At 34.7% G+C, this 17,844-nt stretch overlaps 1 non-coding gene across 1 annotated transcript; it reads left to right on the top strand.

The window, feature by feature from the left end:
• Positions 1-395: 395 nt before the first annotated feature.
• LOC115803858 (U6 spliceosomal RNA) lies at positions 396-500 on the top strand. Its single transcript, XR_004024653.1, has one exon. It is a non-coding gene; the product is annotated as a U6 spliceosomal RNA (small nuclear RNA).
• Positions 501-17,844: the final 17,344 nt, after the last annotated feature.

The raw sequence follows: 17,844 nt of genomic DNA, 5'->3' as shown, positions 1-17,844 counted from the left end.
ACATATCCTGAGTACTAGAATAATAGCCTTCTATTTACTACTTCAAACTATACACCTAAAATATCAGTTGATTTATGCTCTTAATGATTCTGACTTAGATATGATTAAAGAGGTTGGAAGCTATGGTTTTGATGAAAATTATTGCTTTCCTAAAATGGTAAGTCAAAAGTTAATTCCTAATTGCCTCTTAGGAAAGACCTTTCATTATTCTTCTGAGTATTATTAATGGCTTCTAAAATCCTACACTCTTAAAGTGATTATAATCATGAACCCTGGAGCCATACTGCATCAGTTTAAAGCTCTGTGCCTCCACTCAAGACCTGAGCTGATGTCACTCTACAATCAAGAAAACTTGGGAAAGTTACTTCAGTTCCTTATACATAAAATGTAGATAAGTGCTCGCTTCAGCAGTACATATAGTAAAAATTGGTATGATATAGAGATAAACATGGCCCCTGCACAAGGATGACACACAAATTTGTGAAGCATTCCATATTTTTCTAGAAGGATTCAACAGCAGAATAACTAAGGCAGAAGAACAGATAAGTGACCTGGAAGATAAAATAGTGGAAATAACTGCCACAGAGCAGAATAAAGAAAAAAGAATGAAAAGAATTAAGGACACACTCAGAGACTTCTGGGAAAACATTAAACGCACCAACATTCGAATTATAGGGGTCCCAGGAGAAGAGAAAAATAAAGGGACTGAGAAAATATTTGAAGAGATTATAGTTGAAAACTTCCCTAACGTGGGAAAGAAAACAGTCAGTCAAGTCCAGGAAGCACAGAGAGTCCCATACAGGATAAATCCAAGGAGAAACATGCCAAGATACATATTAGTCAAACTATCAAAAATTAAATACAAACAAAAAATATTAAAAGCAGCAAGGAAAAAACAACAAATAACATACAAGGGAATACCCATAAGGTTAATTGCTAATCTTTCAGCAGAAACTCTAAAAGCCGGAAGGGAGTGGCAGGACATATTTAAAGTGATGAAAGGGAAAAAACTACAACCAAGATTACTCTACCCAGCAAGGATGTTATACAGATTCGATGGAGAAAATAAAACCTTTACAAACAAGCAAAAGCTAAGAGAATTCAGCACCACCAAACCAGCTTTACAACAATCGATAAAGGAACTTCTCAAGGCAGGAAACACAAGAGAAGGGAAAGACCTACAATAACAAACCCAGAACAATTAAGAAAACGGTAATAGGAACATAGATATCGATAACTACCTTAAATGTAAATGGATTAAATGCTCCAACCAAAAGACACAGACTGGCTGAATGGATACAAAAGCAATATCTGTATATATGCTGTCTACAAGAGACCCACTTCAGACCTAGGGACACATACAGACTGAAAGTAAGAGGATGGAAAAAGGTATTCCATGTAAATGGAAATTGAAAGAAAGCTGAAGTATCAATTCTCATATCAGACAAAATAGACCTTAAAATAAAGACAATTACAAGAGACAAAGAAGGACACTACATATGATCAAGGGATCAAACCAAGAAGAAGTATAACAATTGTAAATATTTATGCACCCAACACACGAGCACCTCAATACATAAGGCAAATACTAACAGCCATAAAGGAGGAATCGACAGTAACACAATCATAGTAGGGGACTTTAACAACCCAATTTAACCAATGGATAGATCATCCGAAATGAAAATAAATAAGGAAACACAAGCTTTAAATGACACATTAAACAAGATGGACTTAATTGATATTTATAGGACATTCTATCCAAAAACAACAGAATACACTTTCTCCTCAAATGCTCATGGAACATTCTCCAGAGTGTTCTCCATTTGTGACCCCATATCTTGGGTCACAAATCAAACCCTGGTAAATTTAAGAAAATTGAAATCGTATCAAGTATCTTTTCTGACCACAAAACTTTGAGACTAGATAACAATGACAGGAAAAGAAAAACTAAAATATACAAACACATGGAAGCTAAACAATACACTACTAAATAACCAAGAGATCACTAAAGAAATCAAAGAGGAAATCAAAAAAAAATGACAATGAAAACACGATGACCCAAAACCTATGGGATGCAGCGAAAACAGTTCCAAGAGGGAAGGTTATAGCAATACAAACCTACATTAAGAAACAAGCAAAAGCTCAAATAAACAACCTAAACTTCCAGCCAAAGCAATTAAAGAAAGAAGAACAAAAAACCCTGAAGTTAGCAGAAGGAAAGTAATCATAAATATCAGATCAGAAATAAATGAAAAAGAAATGAAGGAAACAATAGCAAAGATCAATAAAATTAAAATCCAGTTCTTTGAGAAGATAAACAAAACTGATAAACCATTAGACCATAAACTCATCAAAAAAAAAGGGAAAAGACTCAAACCAACACAATTAGAAATGAATACGAGCAACTATATGACAATAAAATGGACAACCTGGAAGAAATGGACAAATTCTTAGAAAAGTAAAACCTTCTGACTGAAGCAGGAAGAAAGAAAAACTATAAACAGACCAATCATAAGCACTGAAATTGAGACTGTGATTAAAAATCTTCCAACAAACAAAGGCCCAGGACCACATAGCTTCACAGAAGAATTCTAACATTTAGAGAAGAGCTAACATCTATCCTTCTCAAACACTTCAAAATATACTAGAGGGAGGAACACTCCCAAACTCATTCTATGAAGCCACCATCACCCTGATACCAAAACTAGACAAAGATGTCACAAGAAAGAAAACTACAGGCCAATATCACTGATGAACATAGATGCCAAAATCCTCCACAAAATACTAGCAAACAGGGGCTTCCCTGGTGGCGCAGTGGTGGAGAGTCCGCCTGCCGATGCAGGGGACACCGATTCGTGTCCCGGTCCGGGAGGATCCCGTGTGCCGCGGGGCGGCTGGGCCCGTGGGCCATGGCCGCTGGGCCTGCGCGTCCGGAGCCTGTTGCTCCGCAACGGGAGAGGCCACAACAGTGAGAGGCCCGTGTACCACACACACACACAAAAAAATACTAGCAAACAGAATTCAACAGCACATAAAAAGGATCATACACCATGATCATGTGGGGTTTATCACAGGAATGCAACAATTCCCCAATATACGCAAATCAATCAATGTGAAACACCATATTAGCAAACTGAAGGATAAAAAGCATATAATCTCAACAGATGCAGAAAAAGCTTTCAACAAAATTCAACACCCATTGATGATAAATACCCTCCAGAAAGTAGGCACAGAGGGAACCTACCTCAGCATAGTAAGGCCACATATGACAAACCCACAGCCAATATCGTTCTCAATGGTGTAAAACTGAAAGCATTTCCACTAAGATCAGGAACAAGACAAGGTTTCCCACTCTCACCACTATTACTCAACATTGTATTGGAAGTTTTAGCTACAGCAATCAGAGAAGAAAAAGAAATAAAAGGAATACAAATTGGAAAAGAAGAAGTAAAACTGTCACTGTTTGCAGATGACATGATACTATACGTAGAGAATCCTAAAGAGACTACCAGAAAACTACTAGAGCTAATCAATGAATTTGGTAAAGTAGCAGGATACAAAATTAATGCACAGAAATGTCTTGAATTCTTATACACTAATGATGAAAAATCTGAAAGAGAAATTAAGGAAACACTCACATTTACCATTGCAACAAAAAGTATAAAATCCCTGGGAATAAACCTACCTAGGAGAGAAAAGACCTGTATGCAGAAAACTGTAAGACACTGATGAAAGAAATTAAAGATCATACAAACAGATGGAGAGATACAGCATGTTCTTGATTGGAAGAATCAACATTGTGAAAATGACTATACTACCCAAAGCAATCTACAAATTCAGTGAATTCCCTATTAAGCTACCAATGCATTTTTCACAGAACTAGAACAAAAATTTCACAATTTGTATGGTAACACAAAACACCTCGAACAGCCAAAGCAATCTTGAGAAAGAAAAATGGAGCTGGAGGAATCAGCCTCCCTGACTTCAGACTATACTACAAAGCTACAGCAATCAAGACAATATGGTACTGGCACAAAAACAGAAATATAGATCAATGGAACAGGATAGAAAGCCCAGAGATAAACCCATGTACATAGTATCACCTTATCTTTGATAAAGTAGGCAAGAGAATACAATGGAGAAAAGACAGCCTCTTCAATAAGTGGTACTTGGAAAACTGGACAACTACATGTGAAAGAATGAAATTAGAAGACTCCCTAACACAATATACAAAAATAAACTCAAAATGGATTAAAGACCTAAATTAAGGGCAGACACTATAAAACTCTTAGAGGAAAACATAGGCAGAACACTCTGTGACATAAATCAAAGCAAGATCCTTTTTGACTCACCTCTTAGAGAAATGGAAATAAAAACAAAAATAAACAAATGGGACCTAATGAAACTTAAAAGCTTTTGCGCAGCAAAGAAAACCGTAAACAAGAGGAAAGGACAGCCCTCAGAATGGGAGAAAATATTTGCAAATGAAGCAACTGACAAAGGATTAAACTCTAAAATTTACAAGCAATTCATGCAGCTCAGTATCAAAAAAACAAGCAACCCAATCCAAAAATGGGCAGAAGACCTAAATAGACATTTCTCCAAATATGATATACAGATTGCCAACAAACACATGAAAGGGTGCTCCACATCACTAATCATTAGAGAAATGCAAATCAAAACTCCAGTGAGGTATCACCTCACACCAGTCAGAATGGCCATCATCAAAAAATCTACAAACAATAAATGCTGGAGAGGGTGTGGAGAAAAGGGAACCCTCTTGCACTGTTAGTGGGAATGTAAATTGATACAGCCACTATGGAGAACAGTATGGAGGTTCCTTTAAAAACTAAAAATAGAACTACCATAGAACCCAGCAATCCCACTACTGGGCATATATCCTGAGAAAACCATAATTCAAAAGGAGTCATGTACCACAGTGTTCATTGCAGCTCTATTTACAATAGCCAGGACATGGAAGCAACCTAAGTGTCCATCAACAGATGAATGGATAAAGAAGATGTGGCAATATATACAATGGAATATTACTCAGCCATAAAAAGAAACGAAATTGAGTTGTTTTTGGTGAGGTGGATGGACCTTGAGTTTGTCATACAGAGTGAAGTAAGTCAGAAAGAGAAAAACAAATACCATATACTAACACATGTACATGGAATCTAAAAAAAAAAAAAAAAGGCTCTGAAGAACCTAGAGGCAGGACAGGAATAAAGACACAGACATAGAGAATGAACTTGAGGACATGGGGAGGGGGAAGGGTAAGCTGGGATGAAGTGAGAGAGTGGTGTGTATATATATATATACACTACCAAATGTAAAATAGCTAGTGGGAAGCAGCCGCATAGCACAGGGAGATCAGCTCCATGCTTTGTGTCCACCTCGAGGGTGGGATAGGGAGGGTGGGAGAGAGATGCAAGGGGGAAGAGATATGGGGATATATGTTTATGTATAGCTGATTCACTTTGTTATGCAGCAGAAACTAACACACCATTGTAAAGCAATTATACTCCAATAAAGATGTTTAAAAAAATGTAGATAATAATATAAACGACCACATTAGGTTGGATGAGGACTACATGAGTTAATAATTTAAAAGTGTCAAGAGCATAAGCTTTGACATATCTTCATAAAGGCTAAATTTGTCTTCTGATTTTTTGATGTATATAATAGAAGAGAATATTACGTTAACCCATTTTTGTAATATATATAAACCGATATTGACAGCAAATGGCCACATGGGATATTTTTGGGATGATGGTGATGATATGTTCAAAAACTAGATTATTGTGATGGCTGTCCAACTCAGTAAATTTACTAAAAGCATTGGATTATACACTTAAGATAGGTCAGTTCTTTCTATCATATAAAATTATACTTCAATGAAACTATTTAAATATAAATATACAGGAAATTAAGTAAAGGATATATATATACACATATAACATATGTACATATATACAGATAACATATATACATATATAAACACAGAAAAAAGTTTCATTTTTTAAGCTAAAATCAACATTAGAAACAAATCAATATTAAATTTATAATTAAAGGTATCATTCAGAGTAGTTATTTCCCATACATTTTCTGAGTATCTATTACATGCTCAGTATTGGGGGATATCAAGGTAAACAAGATACCTTTCACTGCCTTTGAGGAGCTCTTAGTGTAAGGCAGGGGAAGGTAAACTAAGATCACAGGACTAATTCAACCTGTTTCTGTACTAAGAGCTAAAAATAATTTTACAATTTTAAATAGTAGAAAATAATTAAAGAATAATATTTGTGACACATGGAAGTTAGATGAAATTTAAATTTAAGTGTCAATAGATAAAGCTGTATTGGAACACGGCCACACTCTTCATTTATGCTTTTTATATGGCTGCTTTCAAGCTACAGTGGTAGAGTTTGGTAGGTACAACAGTGATTAAACATCCAACATACCCTAAAATATTTACTTGTCTTGTCCTGTAAAGAAAATGTCTGTCAACCCTTCGTCTAAAATGAGAATATAGAGAAAAATAACTTTTGGCCAATCTTAAAGCCCCCAATCTTTGCTATAGAGAAGCTTTCTGAAATCTATTAGTCTGAGTTTTTTCCTGGTACACCAAATGCAACTGTTTTACAAGTTTAATACTGAAGTGCCTCAACCACCGTGACTATCTGAGGTTCCATTATCTTAAATTTGAATAATATATTCTTGGTACTGAAAAGGTCTGTAACTATGAAAACTATTCAGAAAAATACCCCAATACTACGATGATTATAATTTATATCTTGGACTGTTGCAACAATTTATCTTTAAAATTAAATCCTTGATTTTTTGTTCTTAAAAAACCTAGAAGAGAGACGTTCAAGTTATTCTTAATCAACTGATGCACATACCCTTACTTTGTAGAACCAAAGATGCATGCAATAAATATGGGGAAAAAACTGGCAGTCTTAAAGAAGAATCCTATTTGATAAATCTACACAAATTAATCAATATGTAAACTGAATGCAGTCAATCAACAAAGGTGCAACAGATTAAGTACTATCAAATCATTTATTGATATTCTTATCTGCTGATAGAAGGTGGGAGCTCATACTTAAAATACATGCACCTTTAAATAAAAATATATTTTATTTAAAATGCACCAAATTCATAATGACTAACTCTTCGAAATTACCTTAGTGACATTAATTTCGATGCATCCTTCCTCTGGCTCCTTTTTTCAATTCATTTATTCATTTAATATCAAAATTTTATTTTGTTGTATTGAATAATATAGAATGCATCTCATCATCAATATTCCAGAAAACCTCATGGAAAGCCTGGGAAGGCATAACAAGGAAGGCATTTCCATAGATTTACAATTAGAAGTGTAAGTGAGGGTCACATGTATCAGATTTTATCATTTTGTGTATTTGTTTTCCATTAAACACATGCACTTAAACATGCTCTCGATTTTTTTATCACTTTCAACCTGCATTGTGACACTCATAAAAATTCATGATTTGAAATGCTTCTTCTGATTAGCACAAGATACCTGGAACTGTATCTTCATTTTTGGAAAATGTGTTCTTAATTTAAAACAGTATTCATAAATCGTGACTTAAGATTGCTTAATTCTGAAAAGGCAATTTCAGAATTCGGGCTATTCATTCCTTATATTCAACTTTAATGGTATTAGTAAAAAACAAAATAAAATCAAAAGAATGCAGGCAAATTCTGAATTGGATTGCTCAAAAGGATTTGTCAAACAACTGTAATTGTCCTCTTAGATAGAATAATAAATGATACCTCAGATTCACCTGCCAGAATATTTAATTTTATAAACGCTCCTTTTCCATTCTTACATGAAGAAAGTTCTAATTTGCCAAAATATATCCAAGACAGACACTGAGGGATATACTGGGGTGAGAGGAGTACCCCCTTAGAATAATGTCATAACTACGTTAGAAACTTTTAAGATTCCTGCTCAAATTTCCTCCTATACCCCTCTTTTTATTTGGAATTCTGTCTCTTTAAAGGCTTAAATCCACAAAAAGATTCATCCTATTCACACCCTTGTTTCTATTCCTTTATGTCCAATGCAATTAAATATCAGCCACATTGGCAAAATGACCTCTTAATTAAGAAGAATTAGCAAAGAAGTAAATTTAAAGTCCTGATGTTTCAAGTGGGACAAGGGGCACTTGAGTTGTAGCCTTGGAAGAGACAGGGCCATAAACAGCAATGAGGAGGATTCCCAGAAAACAAAAGGGAACAAGTAAGGCACTACAATGTCAGTCAAGAAGACAACCTCTCATATGAGAGTCTGATTGAGGCAGTGGTAGTAATAACTGTCCTCCATGTCACATCAACTTTAAACAGTATTTCTTAAAAGAGACTTTGTGCCTTGGAGGCACTAGATAAGGTACATTCTGATCTCAAAACGACATTATAATGAGGTTGTTATTATTTTTGTCCCCATTATACAAATGATAAAACTGAGGCCCAGAAATATTCAGAAATTTGCCCTGGTGGTCACACCATGTAATGAGCAGAGCTGGGATTCTACTGCCTAGCAGAGTAGTTAAGAGTATTGACTCTGCATTGATTTCAATCTTGACTCAGCCAGTACTGTATAATCTTTGACAGGTTACTTAATCTTTCTGTGCCTTGGTTTCCTTAGGAGCAGAATGAAAATAATAGTAGGTAATATTTGTAAAGTGTTCAAAATATTGCCTGGTACTTAGTGTTTGATTAATTTTTTAAATTTCAATTTCCAATTTTTAATATATCACATATTGTTTACATTCAACAATTGCTTATATCATGCTATATCTGACAAGTTACTGGTAATAACTGGAGGAATGTAAGATTGTTGAAAGCTGGGATCTTCTCTGTCTTATTTATTGCTGAAACTCTAAGGCCTAAAAACAATTCTTACATATAATAAGTGTCAAATAAATAGTTGTTGAAGGAAGGGAAGAAGTAAGCAATGGCAGTAGCAATTCAGTACCTTTTTTTTAAAAAAGAGAGGAAAGGAAGCAAATATGAAACTATATAGCCTAAGTTCTTAACCACTACTGTAGACCGCACTGCCACTCTCATCATACTGATTCACGCTGTCAATGTCCGGTGGTAGCACATATTCAGTATATTTACTGCCATGCTCTACTTTGAAACATGCAAATACGGCAAAAGACCAAGAAAAGGGTTTCAAATAGCTTTACCTAATTGTTTTGTTAATAAGTATCAAATGTGCAGTATATATACGCTGATACTATTTGGGTTAAATAACTATCATAAAAAGGAAAAAAGGAGATGGTTTTAGAGTTGCACTGATTCTGAATGATTAAGCTATATTTAAAGAAAAATATAGAAATCTTAAAACTGCAAACTAATGGAAAGAAACAAATACACCCTTCTTTAAATCTATGCTCAAGAGATTCTTTTAAAAAATACTTTATGACTTGCAAGGTACTACTTGATCAGAATATACCCTGAATTTATAGTTATTTATGTCAGTACAACACAGAAAAATGAGATCTGATACAACCTAAAATATACTGTAGTAGATCAAGGAAGGTATTTGTGGAAACGATATTATCTACACAACTAATTCATTAAACATTTAACAAATATTTAATGCTTGTTCAATTAAATTAAAAAACCAATAAATATCTTTTGAACCTAACTATAAAACAAATCAAAATTGAAAGATATTACAATTTTAGTTGCACCTTAGCAAAAATGAAAAACTGAAGTAAAAAAATGAATATAAATTAAAATGAAAGATTATGGAAATTTTTTTCATGGTCCTTCCTGAGCAGTGCTTATAAAAGGAAATAAAAACTCATGTGCTAATATGCCATCAAAAACAAAAAACTGGGGAAACATTAACCCGTCATAGACACACTGGTTTTCTAAAAACCAGTGTTAACACAGAAATAAATATGAAGCCTGAAGGGAAAAGTAGGCAACTGAAGACAAGCAGCAACTATCAGTTCTCAAAGAATGGGAACTAAGAGTTAAGGCAAATACCATGCTGGAAACCCATCTAAAACTTGAAAATCTGAATCATCACTTTTCATAGGAGAGGACTGAGTTTGCATGGGACAGAGGAATCACACTTGCGGAATCCTTTAGTCTTTCTTCCCTAACAACATTTAAGAAACTGAAGAAAAAATAAAGATTGGAAAAAGAGTTGCAGTTAGAAGGAAAATTAAGAGAAGCACCATGAGGGAGGAGGGATAGAGTAAGTATTCTCTAAACAGAGTGGTTTCTATTTAGTTAGAGGGAAGGGACTGAAATTAAAGCCACCAAATGAAAATCTGAAGGACTGGTTCTTCACTTTAATAATCTGTTTAGGAAATGAAGATTAGCATTTGGAGTAGCATGACTAACCACATTGGTAATAAAAATCTTACATTTCATGTTAGTAAATTAGAAAATGAAATCTCTTAATCAGGCCAGGGAAAGTCTAGAAGTACCAATTCATTCGTAAGAAATTTCTCTATCCATCAACTTGGACTACATAACTGTCAAGAACATTGTTATGAATCAGCCTCAAAATTGTTCACTGAATAAAAACACATCATTTGTCACAACATTCTAAGCATCAGTTCTCATTCTCAGAATTTGATTCATTCCTGTTCATTTGGATATATGTACACATATGTTCCAATTAGGCTGCTTGTCAAGTCGGAACTGCAATTAACCTTTCATTAAATTTATAGCAATCTTTTACTTTGAAAGTTATCAAGTCAGATAGATCAAAACAGAAATATAGCTTTTGTGATCCAGATTGACAAAGAGCAATTTGTCACATTGTCTTGAAGACTGCTCCATTGACCATCTAAGTCAGAATTCCCTGTGATAGCTATAAAGATGTGCAAATTCCTAGGTCCCAGGCTGAACCTTTTGAATTATTATTAGAGGGCTTAGGAAGCTGTACTAAGTGCTTTATAGTTACTATTCCATTGAATCATTATATCACACTTAAGAACTAAGAAGTACTACACTAAAAGCCCCATTTTACAGATGACCTTGTTAAACAGCTACACAGTTATAGAGCCAGGGTTCAATTCAAATATGACTCCAGAGTCCAACCACTAAACTACTGAATTATTCTACCTCCTTCCTAATTTGGGTATAGACAGAGGATCATTTGTTTTGACAAGATAAACATGCTACGATAGATGTGTTCTGTGCATGAATTTGAAAGCAATCATCACAAAAATTCTTCTTTGCCTTTTATCCCTCCTTCCTGTTCTTGGTATGTTGAAAATGGAGCCAAGGACAAATGGAGAAAGGTGAAAAGTGTATCTTTAGCTTGTTCTGCCACGAATCGATCGTGTAATATGCATAAACAAAAGAGAAGCAATGAGAACTCATAGTTCAAAGAGGAAAATACCTACTAAAAGGAATATAGCTTCCCTATAAAATAGTTATCATAGTGATTCCTATTAAATCTAGATAATTAGAGGTTGCAATATTTATATCTGAAATATCCACAATTTCAGATATCATGGTATCATGAAACTGATAGATTTTCTATCCTTACATACTAGTTTACCTAAAATTGGCAAAAAGGTATGTGTTCTATTCTAAGATAGAGAAACCTATGGAAAATGTTACCAAAATACTGATCACACATAAACTTGTTTAGATAGAAATTCTCAGCTGAAGAGCTCCACTGCCTACAGGTCATGTTCAGAACATACAAGCATTGGCGGATAAGCAAATTATGCCTCTCCAAATATAAGGACATGTGGGCCCACTATCAAAGAATCCCTGTACTGTAGAAAATACGAAAAAGATAATTCAGAATAATAGAAGATGAAGAAAAAAGAACAAGCATGTGCTGAGCAAATATTTCAACTATGTTATGTTATGAGTAATAACTATATTGTTAATAATGAGAAATAAAAACAGCCAGTTCTTTCTATGTATCAGGCATTGTAGTAAACATCTTACAAACAGCAGAACATTTTCTTCTCACAACAATTGTGTGAGATATGTATGAGGACTCACCATTTACAGTAGAATAACTAAGAAATTGTGATAGGTTAAATAATCTTCCCAAAGCCATTCAGCTTTAAACTGCCATAGCTGAGATGGAAACCCAGCTTTATGGACTCAAAAGTTTACACTGCAAAGTAGAAATGCCTTATTTGAACCAGGGGTTGTGTTTTGAATCATGGGATTCCACCAGATTCTATATAAGCATCCAGGTATAAATGATACACTGGTGAAATCCACCTGTAAATGCCACTTCCATCACCCTCCAGGACTACAATCATAGGATTAGCAAGATCCTGCCTTCCTCATCTCACACTGTCATCTGCCTTCATACACCTATAGGCTCCAGGAGATTTCTTAGTTATATTAACTCATCTTAAGCCCCGTAGCACGTATTATGATAAACCTTCTACCTGGTACCTTGGTGTTTCATTTTAGTCTCTAAGAACGGCACCAGCTACCTGGGGCACAATCTTTTCTCTGGGAATGTCTTCCTTACTCTTTGGTAGAATTCAAGTATGAAAAAGAATTTAGAAATTTGATTTAAACCCTCTACTGTAATGTAACTGTATAATTAAGTAATTAATTATAATTAAATATGAACTCTTGCTTTTTGAAATGTTTTTCTGGGAGAAAAAAATAGATGATTCAACTCATGCTAAAGTTATGTTTCAAAAATAAAGTCTGGATTATTCAACTATAGAGTGGTTGGGATTTTAAAAGAAAATGCAAAGTGATTAGCATTCTAATCCTTATCTATTTTCATTGGAAAAAATTAGACAAGGAAGTGTTGTGACCATCTGTTAATCAAAGAACAGCAAGAACACTTTAGCTTTGTGTTCCCAGAAAGACATTTGACTATCCTAAGTGACTGTTTTGAGCAGAGTGAAGGGAAAACCTATTTCAATGATTTGATTGTATTTTACACTATTTTAACCTCCTACCTGTGCTATTTTCCATTTTAGAGGTTAGAAGTAGTATAAAATACAATCAGATTGTTAGGATAGGTTTTCTCTTCACTGTCTGCTCAAACCAATCACTTAGGATAATGAGATTGCACTAAATAAAGATCTGTGACATCTAATGAATTGATACAGAATCTGATCCTGAGCCCCATATAAAGTCTTTCAGATCTCAGATCAAGCAAGCCTTCTTAGAGAGTCCTTCTCTGACCTTCTTGACTATGTCAAATTCTACTTGTAAGAGCACATCTCTTTTGTAACATCTGCCAAAATTAAAAGTTAACATTTATTTATGGGATTATTTCATTAATGTCTGATTCTTCCACTAAACTGTAGGCTCCTGGAGAACTACCAGATGCCCAGAACTCCAGAGTACCTGCCACACAAGAGGCACTCAAGGTATGCAGTTAAATGATTTAATGAGCGAATGAGAGAATGCAATAATTCAAGAGAAAGAACTTGACGGAAAGTTCAACATAGGTGTTGTTGTAATTCGTTTTAATTTTTCTGTTCAATTAGCAACTCACTCACCAAATTATTTTTAAACCTAGGTCACAGACACATTCTTTTCCACACAAAATGTATTGTGATAACATTTCAATTGAATGTGGGAATTGGTTCTTAATTAATCTATTTCATCATTATCATACTTGAAGGATTCAAAATTTGGCAGCTTGGTTCACTGATTTTCAAAAAATTCATCTTATACTGTAGTCTCTCAGTTGTAGAAAGTCGCCATCTTATTAAATAGCTCAACAGGAAGCAACTAAGTGTCCTATGACAGGTAGGAAAGCATAAATTAAACCACTGGAGATATTCAGATGTCTGCTCTCTTGAGAAACATAGAACTAATGATGAAAAATAATAGCAGCTACCATCAACTGATTGCTTACTATATATCAGGGCCGAAGCTAAGACACAAACTCCTTTATCCCTCACAGTAATTGTTTAAAATGGACATCACCCTCCTTTAACATTTTTTAAAGAAGAAATCAAAGACCATAGGGGTACAATATCTAAATTTTGGGGTCCACATGAATGAATGAATGGATGAATAGAAGCAGAACTTCTAACAGTTTTTGCCTGAACGAAGGGCAACATCAAGGAACAGCTAAAAGATACGATTTAATTCTTGGAAGCTTTGTGAAGCTAAACATTACTGTGACATTAATAATTATAGCTAACATCAATCTAGCACTTATGTCCCAAGCACTTTATCTACATGATCCACTTTATCTACATGATCTCCCACTTAAGCTTCTGAGATAAATATGGTATAAGTACTATTACATAAATGTTTATCCTCAATTTATCGACAAAGAAATTGAGACTCAGGGGTTGAGTAACCTGCCCGATTAACACAGAGCTGTTAAATGACTGAGGCAAGATTCAGATCCAGTTCTAAGGTCATGACTTGAGCTCTTAGCCTCCACACTACATATTCCTGGAAGTAGCTCCAACTTCTGCAGTTAGAACTTTGGTCTTACCACAGCCAAGTGCATATGTGATCCTGAATCAGTAGTGGCACATGTTTGTTTTTCTGGAGGGCATGAGAGCACAGTGAAAGAGGTGAGAGGATGGTAGGCCCATTTCATCTCACCTCCTTGCTAATTGGACCAATGGAATAACAGCAAAAGAATGTGTAAGGCAAAACATTAAAGTAGGCAAAAACAGGACAATGTAGGACCCATCAGGCTCTGAACTTTTACGGGTCAGAGAACATATCTGTTAATATGCCTCTTATAGTACAGATGTGAGGAACTCCAGTAAGAAACACAGTAGTTAACTGCTTGAGAATGATGACTTAATTGAGTAGAATATCTATTTCTCTTCAATTGCTCATCTTAGAAAATTCTATGAGATACAGTCCTAAAATTTTTAATAGGATTGAACTATCTATTTTAGGAAATATATTATTCTTTATGAAGGACCGTCCCCCCCTCTTCGGGCAACAGCCCACCCAGGGTTTTAACTATCGCAGATTGTGTGGTACTGACAAAAAAGCACTGGAAACCTGAGTATTCATCCTGGCATTATGAGTTGGACCTGGGTAAGACTTCACCTCTCTGGCCCTCAATTCCCTTCTCAATAATATGAAGGGATTGGGCAAGTTAAAATTATAAGAATGTTTCTGGAGAAAATATATAATTATTCAATGCCCTTCTGGAAAAGTAATAGCAGAAGGTTAAATAAATAATTCAAAGTATAAAAAGGGTAAAGAGTTTCAATTTTTATACACTATTTTTTCTTCCCTGTAGCATTAATTAACGCATTTCCAAACAAAAGTATCTAATCAAAGACACAGATAAGGTATATGGGTCCACTGTAGGAGCTACAAGTTAGATCTAGTCTCAGAAATTTTACATACCACTGCTACATTTACCAGTTACATTCAATATTTACTTTGGGGAAGTTGTTAGTTTAACAATCAAGAGCAATGATCTCTATTATATCACATAGACTTAAAGCCTAGTTTCATGGCTTCCCCACTGATGTGGTTAACTTCTTACCCACAGAAGTTCAGAAGAGACTAAATAACTTTCCCATGAGTGCATAATTAGGAGGTAATGAAACTGGAATGGAAACTTAGCTCTATTATATTTTAAAGTTCAAGTGTACTTTCCCTAAGACCAGACCACACTGTTTCCCCAGGCTGGAGCTCTCTCACTGGTATCCTTTTGAAGATACTGCATCTCTTCATCTTGAATATTTTGGTCCCGCCTCTAATTAGACAATAAGTTGCTCAAGTATCTTCTGTTTTAAATCCATATTTCTATAATGCAGAGTATAGGGTTTAAGCAGATAAGGTGCTTTGGAGATAGGAAAATTAGTCCTTATTTCACTAAAGAAAAAAGGCATTTTTGTCTGGGTTTATATCCCAGCTCTGGCATTCATTAGCTATGGGATCCTGGGCATGTTCTCTGACTTCTCAATACAAAAATTTTCTTCATTTGTAAATGGGTATAACAATAATACCTACCTCCTAAAGATTAAATATATAGGCTAAATGAGATAGGTTATGTGCTTACGCATATTAAGTGCTCAATGAATGAAAGCCCTTTTAAATATATCATTAATACATCCACTTAGTTTTACTTTTTGCACCTTCTTTTCCTCATCCATCAAGTGAGTGGCCTATCTCAAAGGACTGCTGTGAGAATTCAATGAGAAAATGTGTGTACAGTCCTTAGAAGTTATCTCACAGTAAGGTCAAAGAATGTATTACCTTTATTAGTGTGATATTGCTTTCAAGATCACAAAGCATTTACCACATCTAACAGCTTTTAGTCCTTCATCTTCCTATGTCCTATATCATCTAGGCCTGGTTCCCTAAGGTTCCAGTCTACAAGCCAATATACAATCCTCTTCTGGCAAAACCAGTACTGCTCACTTCCTCCTACAGGGTATGTATGCAAACTGTGACCACAGCCTTACTCTAAAGAGGTAACTCTGAATGTACTGTAAAGTCATGACTGTCAAAGGCATTCATGAGCCAGAGTACCTTTTTTTTACACCACAGATCCCACCTCATTGTCACCTCTTGCTCAAATGATACACAGATTTTGATTTCTTACTACAGCAGGTGTCCAAGGATCATTTTGATCCCACTGCTATTTTATAATACCTTCTAACTGAAAAAGTGATGGGAAACATAATCTGGCATCTTGCTAGGTAAAATAAGATCAACGACAATACTTATGAGGACTATTGTTTTTCTTTGGCAAATATACTACAGATGTAAATGCAAGTCTGATTCAAAGATATTCTTTATGGATTCACAGTCTTTCAATTTAAAATGGATGTAAATGTGTTTATTTGAGGAGTTATATCAGAATCTGCAATGCTGACAATATAGAAAAAAACTCATGGAATGCTGAAAGAATTTTTCATATAGCTAAAATGCAACTAAAGTACTTCTATCAACTCTATTAACATGTCTTTCAGCTAAACTCAGCTGACTTAAATTATGAAATACGTGCTGCTGATGTGATGGCAAATAATTCTGCTAAAATGCCTTCTGCTCTGTGTATACTGATTATCACATTCTAAGGAAATAGATCCAGGGCTTAGACGTCTTTATTGGAGGTAAACTGACATGTCACGCAAATTTTCAGCCCTTCATTTTTTGGAGTAGACTAAAAATACAAAGTTTTCATAAAGCAATTAAAATCAGTAGGATTTTGGCTATAGGCATAAAACAGCATTAAACTCACAATGATTACACTACAGTCTGTTCTATTTATATTTATTATACTAATATCTCTCTTAGAACAGAGCACAGTAGTTTTGGTTGAACAATTATATACTCTTGTCAAGTAAATGAGCATAGCCTTTCAAACGTATCACAGTAATTCCAACAGCTGTAAAGCAGTAATACTATTATTATTTTTAACATTCTCCCAAACTTCTTACATATCTGCACATATATAATGATGAAAACTAAGAGGCAGAGAAAGGAAACAATACTTACAAAGATCAATTTTAATATGACAGAATATTTTTAAAAATTACTTCAACCAAATAAACTCCAAAGTCTCTATACTCTCATTCTCCTTATCCTTTATTTCTTGTTCTACTTTTCTAGAATTTAGCCATAATGTTTGGTACAAAATTAGAATTCAGTAAATATTTTTTTGATGAGTTTGTGAGTGAATGACAGTTTTATTTTAAATCTGCTTGGTCTTATATGGTGTTTTCATATGCAGCCTAGTTTTATGAATGCCAATCACTATGCAATGATTCCTACAGTACATGGAATGGTATGGAAGGTCGGTGAGAAAACAGGATCTTCTGTTTTGTTGATTGCTATATCCCCATGCCTAAATCAGTTTCTGGCATATACTAGGCGCTCAATAAACACATGTCGAAT

The sequence above is a fragment of the Delphinapterus leucas genome, chromosome 6, assembly GCF_059928025.1.
Source record: "Delphinapterus leucas isolate spDelLeu-1000000601 "Yukka" chromosome 6, BTC_Dleu_Yukka2, whole genome shotgun sequence".
Taxonomy (NCBI): Eukaryota; Metazoa; Chordata; class Mammalia; order Artiodactyla; family Monodontidae; genus Delphinapterus; species Delphinapterus leucas.
Note: the sequence above shows the minus strand (reverse complement) of the source record. Positions and strands in the feature narration are given on the sequence as shown.